Source organism: Colias philodice, chromosome 17, assembly GCF_061535455.1.
Source record: "Colias philodice isolate Cphi_HAF_F1 chromosome 17, ilColPhil1 Martin Lab GWU primary, whole genome shotgun sequence".
In the NCBI taxonomy this organism is placed as follows: domain Eukaryota; kingdom Metazoa; phylum Arthropoda; class Insecta; order Lepidoptera; family Pieridae; genus Colias; species Colias philodice.
Window position 1 is genome coordinate 6,867,290 of NC_143102.1, and position 8,967 is coordinate 6,876,256.

The window sequence follows — 8,967 nt, forward strand, 5'->3', positions numbered from 1 at the left end:
AAGGCCTCTGAAGCTTTCACCGATATAGGTATCTTTAAAAGTACCTAATCAATATAACATTAAACTCAAAAAATTATTTTAATCGAATGAGTGATTTAATGGGTAGATATAAGGCTATTTCTGAGTTTAATATCTATTCAGTGTGGTAAGGAATGAGCCATTTATTTTAAATAAGTATTTCCTGAAATTAGAATATTATTGTCCATAAGGTCATGATATATTTTTAACCAAAATAATGCCTTTACGATATTCAATCATACCCAGTGTACACCTATGATACCCATCCTAACTTCAAAACAATACTCTACAAAAATAGCAATTCCAAATTCAAACATCAATAAATTAGGAATTCGACCAAATGAATTCCACTGAATGTTTTCGCATGGAACAGGTTTCCCGCGTAACACGGTGGCCGTTCTGCCCGCGTTAGTCATCGCCTGTCCAAACCACGTAATCTTAGATCGGCTTATTGCCGATAAAGCTTAGTGTGTATGCAGCTTTTTTTATAGGTTTGATACAGATTTAGTGTCAGTGTATACAATGCAGCTTTATTTTAAATGCTTTGGTGCAGATAAAGCCTGGTGTATAAACAGCTTTATTACATTTGTTTGTTACGTAGTCAACAATGTACATAGAAGATATGTTTTAGTTTGTATGAATAAATGATACTTAAATTGTAATTGCAGATAAGAATAATAATAGAATTTAATACAATTTACTGGCAATAACTACTGCAGTTCAGTATCTATCGATCCGCGTGAATTATAGGTACCATAGACAACGATTCTTTTTCTTATACATACCTAGGTACACCAAGCAGAAAGATGGTACAGCTCTTTTTTAAGAACCTTCTCAATAATAAATAAACAAATTTTCTAATGGTAATGTCCTTAAGTCCTATAGGACAGATGAAACTACTGTTTGCTGTAGCCTTGACAGAATTCTTTTTTTTAAATGAGCAAATTTTAAATCTTGGCACACAAGCTCCAATTACAAACGAGAACATCATTACAGCATATAAATGAGACATTTGTCTCAACTTCACATCTCAGATGTAATCAAAAAGTACCAACGGAAGCAATGTTCTAGAAAGTTAAATTTTTATTTAGTAAGTCACGGTTCCTGGTTCCCACGGTGTGATGCATGATTACATTATTATTTTGCAACTCATTTGTGATACTTATTAATCGGGATCCTGATGGTGTGGTTAAAATAGTTATGTGGCTGTCATTGATGTAAGGAGGGTTGATATAGAAACAATAGCAAATAAAAAAAAATGTTAAAGTATTGTTTTTTTTTATCTTTATTTAAGAGCTTAATCGCGAAATGATTATGTCGCTCAGGTACACACATACTTATAACTATTTTACACGCTAATACATAAAAAACAGTAATTTAATAACTATATCTACAAATTTAAGTGGACTGATCCGAGGCGAAACCTATATTATATAGTCTGATAATACGTTTTATTTCTTCCGAAGGGGTAACGTCAGCAAACGTTTTCAATTGTTAAAAAAGTATACATTAACTACTAGGATACATGAACTTTGCTTTTTAAAAATTAGTTAATGGTTATGTTAATAGAGTAGTCAGAGGAGCATGCTGATCCAATCATCCATTACAAGATCTCCTCATCATCCAAACGCATTCTGAAAAAACAAAAAGTGTATTCATAAGATGAATCAGTTTATGAGATCAGCAAGAAAATGACAACAGTTCGAATTAGACTCAATAAGCAGGGAAATAAATAAAGTAATAATATTATTATATAAATTACATACAAATAAACTACATTAGCGTGGACTTCCCACGTTGCACCAAATGAACAAATGATATCTAGGAGTTTACCTCTAGGCGCGATGCACAATACGCGGAAGGAGGGTCTAATCGTGACTTTGTGCAGAAGAATAGCATCGATGTAACTGTTACCTACTGGATTTCACGTTAAAGGTTAAAACGGTAAAGGTTAGGTGCTGGTGGTGATGCCTGTGGACAACCTGAAATTAAAATAAAACATGTAAAGAAAACTTTCAGGATTTGTAGACCTGTTAGAGCGACATTCGAATATAATGAAATATATAAGGACAAATGGTAGCAAATTTTTCCGATATATAGGTTCTTACCTCGGGTCTTCAGAAAAGGCATATTATTAGAATTCTGATAGGTATTACAAATACATTGCATATTTTGTTCGATAGCAACGTTTATATTTTGACGAAAATAATGATGATTATTTTCCATGTGTAGATTCTATAATCGCTAATGAATTGTTATAAGAGTAGATATTGTGACTTATAAACACACTATACAGTTTGATTTCAATTCAGTTTTAACATAGGTATTTAGTACCAAGTTATACTTTAATAAGAAACCTATGTAATAATTTAGCCTATAGGTATTCTATTTGATTTCGAAAATATCAATCACTTTATACAATAGATGGAACACAGAAGCTTGTAATTTTGCAGCACAGGTTTACACCAGGATGTGGAACTTTACAAGCTTTTAACAGTATGCTTTTAATTTTCTACGCAATCCGTGCTCAGTAATTCTCGTTTATAATAGTATAGTTTCCAATCACTTGCCTGGAAAATTTTAACAACAAATCAAGATGAGCTGTGTTACAATTGCATAATGATATAAGGTTGGCTGCACGCGTGGGTAGGCGTAGGCGCCTGTTCTAATGAGCCTAGTTCACACAAGTATTGATCATGCTTTAATTGCTTTTTAATTGATGTATACGCTGCTTAAAAATGAATGCCCTTCGTGGAATATTATTTGTTATAGAGACTTGATAAACATAGTATGGGACTTCAGTTTAGATATCTTTTTCGTTGAACTAGGTACTTACCTACTTAACATCCTTTGAGGACAATGTTCTGTACATTGGAAAATTGTGCTATAATACAACATCTTCTTAGTAACTGCTGTCTGCCGTTTATAGGTTGTAAATTTAATTTTTATCTTTAAATATTATTAGGTGAGAAAAACTACTAGATGACCACAATTTTGTTACCACTTTTTTACACACAAATATCGCTTCGCGAAAAGCGCATTAAGATCTGTTAAAAACAATAGAAATTCCAATCAAATTTGGTTGCAATATAATTAATAAAATCTTTTCAAGAATCATTGAACATCTCAACAAATTAAGCTTCTCGTTTTGTAGTTTCGTTACCAAAAAACTAAAATTAATAAAAACCGTTTCTATAGCATTCATTCATTAATTCTTTACCTTTACCACACCGACACAGTAAAACCAAACACCGATAAATTAGTTACGAGACATAAAGGTTCTCAGTTCCCTATTCATTTTATTCGTTACTTGGTATGTACCTATATGAATATTAAGAACAATCCAATACTTCCTTCGGCCATTATACGAGTTATAAATTTAAATCGATTTTCTATAAACGGAACCAAGGAACAAAATTTGTAATTACACATAATTGTTTTACGGTCGAACTACAAATAAAATTATTTTCTATCAATGGAAAACCCGTGAATGGACTAGATTTATAGAGATTTAATTGAATACGTTGCGTGTAAGCTGACTATTAGTGGAGTTGTTCTTACAACAAATATTGGAATAATTAAAAAATAAATACAAGCGATTATGACACATGCTGCTAATAGAATTAAGACTGCTTTATGTATAACAATTTTAAGTTTTCGTTTCGATATTTTTACACAATTACATGCTCGTCATTTGACGCTATTAGTATTTGTTCGAACACCTGTTTTTATGCAAATATGTACTATTAAACCAATTATACGTTTACCAAATTATTTTACACCTGAATTAAAAACCAATATTTGCATAGTCTACGTTATTCAAATATTATTATTGATATTTATTTAGGTTCAACGATCTTTTTGAAGTCTTTTGTTAGTGGGACAAATCGCCGATAGATTTATGTTATTAAAAAGCAGTAAAATAATTTAAACTCAAAATAATTCAACACTTCAAACTTTGTTGTTTTTATTTTATGTAAAACTTCAATTTGGTTTTTGATGTTTCATTTCACACTTTTTCACTCTATGTATCTACACTTTTTATATTTCATTGATAATAATTTAAATAAAATAACAGCAGAATGATTTTGGACACATGATTTTTTGAAATCTTTATTTAGTACAAGAGTGTATCCTATATAAAAGCTGTGCCCCGCGGTTTTACCCGCAGTGCTCTGCTCTTGTTGGTCATAGCGTGATGGTAATATGGTATATTATAGCCTATAGCCTCCCTCAGTAAATGGGCTATCTAAAACCGAAATAATTTTTCGTAGTTCCTGAGATTAGCGCGTTCAAATAAACAAACTCTTCAGCTTTATAATATTAGTATAGATTACATATTACCATAGTATATTATTCAAAAGGCAGAAGCGTAGCGTACCTTGGCGGGGCCCCGTATAAAATTTTGTTTGGAGGGCCTTAGGAAGGGTAAAGATTTCTCACATGTGCTTGGGGGCCCCCTGGGCGCGGGGGCCCCGTATAATTGATACGGCAGATACGGCGGTAGCTACGCCCCTGTCAAAAGGACTCGCATCCGTGACGGATGGGCCAATCGACGACATGAGATCATAACCTGCGGTTGCGGTGCAAGCAAAATGGCGCGAAATTGACTTTCGGAGAAGCGAATTGACACGTATTGCGTTTGTGAGTTATGATTGCGTGTTATTGCGTTTTAATTAGTGGTTAATTGTTAGTCAAATGTATCATAATATTATATATTACTTAGTTCCTTGAAAACTTATAATTTACTAAAGGTTTTGTGATAATGATCGCTAAGATAGTGATTACACTTTTGTTTATGTTGGCAATGTAGTTCTATGATGTCGAGTTTGTTTTAGAAATACATATAATTAGTTACATGTCCGTATGTTTTAAAGATTTTTTGCAGAGGTCCTTTCAGTCCTTTCCAAATCGAGCTTTCCGTGTTTATCACCACAAAAGCCATGCAGATTACAAACTGAAATCTAAGTACACCGCCCTGGGCAACACGTGACACATAAATAAGTGCTTGATGCACTGCTGGCAACATCGTGTTGAACACAACGCATTCAGTTCGCCTCTTCGGATCCATTCAATAGGAATAAAAGTATAGCAGGGTTGTGCTATCAAGTTTTACTTGGTGTTAGATAGGTCTGAGGATGAAATTGATATTTTTGGTTTTATGGCATTCAAATGCTTTATTAACATAATTTATAAAGAACAGAAAAAATTCGATCACGAGGCGGGACTCGAACCCGCATCCTTTCGCGCCATTCCGGGAGGGCGGATGCCTGACCACTCGTGACCCGCCAGTTAAAGTTTAGCCGGTAGCCGTGAAAGAGCTTTCTCTACTATAAAGGTGGATCTTCGTTGAAAAGTAAACCTACATGGATGTGTGTCGCAGCTAACTAGGTTCATCAGCTTATAATTACTATTCAGGACGTTAATTACACGTTTAAACGAAAACATTTTTTTCAAGATTGTTTTGGCATAAATTATTAAAGCAACAGCATCATCTACTAAATGACCTCTCATCAATATATGTTCTAGGCAAAACAAGATACCTATACTTAGGTATAGTAAATATAAAAAATAAATCTCAACAACCCTGAATCAAAGAATGGTATCGAAAGCCGAGGCGACTAAATCCATTGAATAAATCGTGATCCTCCGGGGTCGAGAGGCGTGCAGTATTTTGAATGTCGCGTGCCAATACCATTTTGTGGACAGGAGTTGGCAAGTATGAAAATTTGTAACAATGTGTTCGGTTTTATGTGAGTAGGTTAGTTTCAAGAGTTTCTTATGGTCTAATATTAACTGCGTCCGACTTATACGAAAACTATTTTTATGATTATTTCATCAAGATTTACAATGGCATAGATAAATTTGTTATTGTTCTAGAAAAGAAAGTAGACATATCACCCACATGAATTTGCATCCGGCTATCAGACACCAATCGACGCACGTGTTTACAATTAAAAATCTAAGTCTAACAAATCACAAACGCTAACAATTAAATGCTGTTACGGCTATTAGCAGACGTATATAACGGACGGACGGACAGAACTCAAATTATAGTTTGGATACGGTGGTTTTGCACCCACACATTTCCGCGTTTAAGTGGTATAATGATCTGATATTATATTACGGGTGTGACCCGCTACAGACCACTCGGTATAATTGGCCGAATTTACCACGATGTGACGTCATAAATAATAGGTTTTTCTATCGACAGTGTAGGTGGTGGCGATAAATTGACGTGTTGATTTTTGAAGTTTTGTAACGTTGGTAAATTAGGGTGATGTGCCAAAGGTTGAGGTGATGTGATTGTGAAAGATATTAAACGATTCTGATTCTGTCTCGAAGTTGGGGCGGTGCGAATATAGCATGCGACCCGCGTGGGCGGCGACCCTTAGGGTTGCTCTACTGACATTTGATATCGATAGAAATATAAATTCGCCAGTAGTAAATATATTGCAAAATATTCAGAACTGTGAACAGTATTTACGTTCAAAAATGCTAGACTTTTGAAAATTACTTAATAGATGAAAATAATTTATATGCATTCTCTTACAATAACCGTAAATACAAAAGTGGATGGTGTAACCATCCATTTATCAATAATCTGAAATGATAGCTGAGTTAATTATTTAACTGCCAAACTTAGGTATCTACCTAAATGGAATAGGAATATGTGGAATACGGAATACGTAAAAATTATTCAAAAACAATATTTTATATTCCGTAAACGTTTATCGATAAATCATTAGAACATCACTAGTTTATTGAAGCGCAATCTTTCTTTAACCCGTATCGGCCGGCACCGACAACATAAGGTCACCAACGCTTCTATACTATACATAACAGTGTATATAGCTTTATATCTACTAAAATGGCACTCTATATTTTCTTTGTTCTTTCTATTATTAAACGTGATTGTTATGTTTATATTATGCTGTTTGTCTTTTAGATAGGCTTTTAGGTTTGTAATTTAGTAGAATAGACAAATTAGTTTACAATTTTTTTATTAAATTACTACATAGGTTAAATACATTAGAAACTTTGCTAAGACTAAAGTCTTGTAATGCCTTCAAATCTATAAAAAATGTAGTTTGTCATCACTTTTGAATAGACTTAGGTTTGTGAAGTAATAGAGTAGACAGTGTAGTTTTCAATTTTATTTTCTTATTTCTTTAAGAAGCTTCGCAAAAAACATTTTTAATGATTTAAAATCAAAAGACACATTAAAGAATGAACTCTGAGTAATCATCATACAAACGCTAAAGACAGAGACAGACATCGACTACATAAAACTATTATATTCAACATATTTAATGATTGCATAAGAATTTTTCAATTTGTTAAACTTTATCTTTTTGGTAGTAAAATAAATTTGTTATAGATTGCCGTGTATCGAATTGTGTGGATTTGATAGCTTCATTATGTAGATAAATAACCACTCATCGACTAATGAGTTAGATTACTTGTATAATATATTATTGTATTTCTAGGCGACCATATTTTAATAGAGATATTGTAGTTATAAAGATAGTCTTATATTAGTTATTTTAAATAGTAGTTAGCTTATTATAATATATTCTTATATATAAAAATGAATCGCAAAATGTGTTGGTAAGCGCATAACTCGAGAACGGCTGAACCGATTTCGATAATTCTTTTTTTATTATATTCCTTGAAGTACGAGGATGGTTCTTATGTAGAGAAAACGTAAACATGTACCACGGGCGAAGCCGGGGCGGACCGCTAGTTTTAAATAGATTTAATGCCACTAAGTTTTTGGATTGTGTGTCATGTATTTTGTTAATTTTATTCAATTTCCAAATAATTAAGAATATTATTTTTTTAATAGGTATAGGTAGTAATAATATATACTTACCCCTTAAAAATAATTACTAAGGACTTTACCAGTAACTTACAAAAAGGTAGAAAAAAACCATATACCTACATGGTTCTCAGATAATAAATTAAAATTTGAAATATACCTAATGTCTTGCTTTTTCTATATTATTTAGGCCCTGCGCAGACGGCACACTTTTTGTGCGATCGAGTCTGCGGCGCACAAAAAGTCTGCATGGCGCGCAAATAGTCGGTCGCGGATTTTTCACAGACTCAACGCACACGACGCACATCTTCGATCATTTTGTCGGCAGAGCTGTAGGGACGTAGACGCTATGGAAATCGTGTAAAGTGTGCGCCGTCTGCGTTAGCGCGCGTTGAAGCAAACGTTCAATTCTTTTCACACACTTTTGTGCGGAGCGGCGCGGTGCGGTCTGCCCGAATTACACGGATTTTTTGTGCGCCGGACTTTTTGCGCGTCGTGTGCGTTACTGCATATAATTTCATAGGTTCCATTTTCACAGACTAAAAAGTGCGTCACGGATAGTCTGTCGTCTGCGCAGGGCCTTACACTTGATTCGCAGCACTGATTTCTATACAATTGATAAATAAATAAAACCTTAGATAGTGTTAGTTGTTACCATGTTGTTACTCTCTCTGCATAGAATTATGGAGAGTTATATTATGTGAAGACCACCTCCTCGGTACAGTGGTTGACGCGTGAGCGTAGAACCGAGGGGTCCTGGGTTCGATTCCCGGTGGAGACGAAAAAAAAATGTCTCGGTCTGGCAGGACACAGAAGGCTGATCACCTACTTGTCCCTAAAGAAAAATCGATCAGTGAAACAGATGTATGAATAATGTATCTGCCCCCTACCCCACTACGGGGACACGGGACTACACTTTTATATTATGTGAAACTCTATTAAGTATTATATAAGCAGAAAATATATTCAACATTTTACAGAATTAAAGTAGAAATCAATTCGAAATAATATCTCAAATTAACTATTTGGTCAATAAAGTTGGGTAATAACAACGTTCATACAGGAAGTATATAGATAAACATTAGTACAATGTTTTAGTACCTAATGTATTTGTTCCGTTTACTCTT